Source organism: Teleopsis dalmanni, chromosome 2 (genome assembly GCF_002237135.1).
Source record: "Teleopsis dalmanni isolate 2A chromosome 2, ASM223713v2, whole genome shotgun sequence".
Classification (NCBI taxonomy): domain Eukaryota; kingdom Metazoa; phylum Arthropoda; class Insecta; order Diptera; family Diopsidae; genus Teleopsis; species Teleopsis dalmanni.
In genome coordinates this window covers 233964743-233966915 of record NC_051847.1, presented here as the reverse complement: position 1 = coordinate 233966915, position 2173 = coordinate 233964743, and positions in this window count along the sequence as shown.

Sequence of the window (2173 nt, the reverse complement as noted above, 5' to 3'; positions counted from 1 at the left end):
AAACTGCAAGCACCATTTGTCTAAGTTCAATGAAAATTTGGTGTTTGCTTGATAAGCCATGATTTAAATTTCGTGTGCTGATGAAGCACAGCTTTAAATGGAGAAAAAAGGTCAGAATATCACTTATCACCATGTGATCATTAAAGCGTATTTGAAAATGGGAAAGGCATTGTTCAATAGTGAAATAAATACATCATGTCAAAAGCTTAGATTGTTTGCTAAAACTATATCTAGGTCTCTCATCCATTTAAATAGTTGTTGCATGCGCTTTCTTCATCCTTTTCATACCTGCGGCAAAATTAATTTAGAATAGTTTTAATAGTTCAGCATAGTTTCCTAACTGGGAATGAACCGTTAGACTGTCACTGCTGACGGTTTTATCTATTACTTTAAAGCAGCTTTGCTGTCTAATACAAAAATATTTTTGTTTATTATTAAATAGCTAATAATAAAAACAGTCATTTTTTATTTGTATATATATATTTATATAAAGCTATTTTCTAAAAATTAATAGATTATTTAATAGGCAACATTATTAATAGACAGTGAACTAAACTAACGATAATCAAGCTGATAAATATAGTTATATAGAATATGTATTACATTTGTATTTATTTATATTATCCTCTTTGAGACAAGTTATAACTTTCCTATCAAACTTCAGTGGCAGTCTATAATATATGAATATTTTTAGTGTTTTTAAGAAAACTTCACTATAGTCTAAAGAAATAGCTTAAATCGGTTTTAGAATGTATTTTGTTTTTGGATCACTAACTTTCTTTACTGAAATTTACTATATCTTTCTTGTTAACTATATTAGGATTATCAGCGTATAGGTATCAGTACCTTCATTGGATATCCGATATTATTCTTTAATAGATATTGCATTTTATCAATGATTTTTTTTATAATTAAGTATCTGTGTAATTTTGATATTAAAGAACCTTAAAATGCAAGAGGAGGGAGAAAGCTTAAGTAAGACGCCTGTATTTTTTCAGTGTAAAAAATTTGTAAAGAAATATAGAATAGAAAAATTCTGTTCTGAACTTAATTCATTATAATACTTAATCCTTTTACACTAACTATATTGATTGCGAAGTGCATTTATTAATTTATAACTGATTCAATAATACCATAACTAGTACTTTAAAAGAGTAACTATTGCAAAGTAGAAAATAAAATAAATATACTTATATCGATTATTCACTAAAATTGAGTAAATAATAAACGTTTGTATTGAAATCTAAAACAAGAGTAGTTCTATTCCAAAATTATTTAAAAGCTTGATCCTTTCACACTAACTGTATTGATTGCGAAGTGCATTTATTAATTTATAACTGCATCAATAATAACTAGTACTTTAAAAGAGTAACTAGTGCAAAGTAGAAAATAAAACAAATATACTTATATCGATTATTCACTAAAATTGAGTAAATAATAAATGTTTGTATTGAAATCTAAAACAAGAGTAATTCTATTCCAAACTCATTCAAAAGCTTGATCCTTTCACACTAACTGTATTGATTGCGAAGTGCATTCATTAATTTATAACTGCATCAATAATAACTAGTACTTTAAAAGAGTAACTAGTGCAAAGCTAATAAGAAAACAAATAAACTTCTATTGATTATTTACTAAAATTGAATATATTTCCACAAATTTTATACCGATTACAAAATACCATGTTAATTGCATTTTAATCGCTTTTGTTATTCCATCCAAAGGAACACGTGCAACTGAGGCACGCGAAATTGTTTTGACATGGCATCATAAAACTCGTTAATATTGTCAATCAAATTGACAGCTATAAATGACGCCATTTTGTACGAGTGCACAACATTTATATGGCATACTATATATGCACAGATAATAGTAGTTAATAACGATAAATATTTTACGCAGTCGACGACAATTAATGCATTAAATAACACTTTTATTTACTTTTGGTTGTTCACTTATGCCAACGAGTTTTGTTACACGCTGAACTTTACGAGTTCTGGTTCCTTTCACAAAGGATACACACAATTATAAACTATTTTTACACCTTTTGTTGTGGTATTAGTCCATATTAGATATAGCGATTTACTTTATGGGTTGGCTTATTTTGTTAATGTTGATGTTTGAATTGATATACATTTTTATTTTATCATAAATATTGACACTAATGACTTAC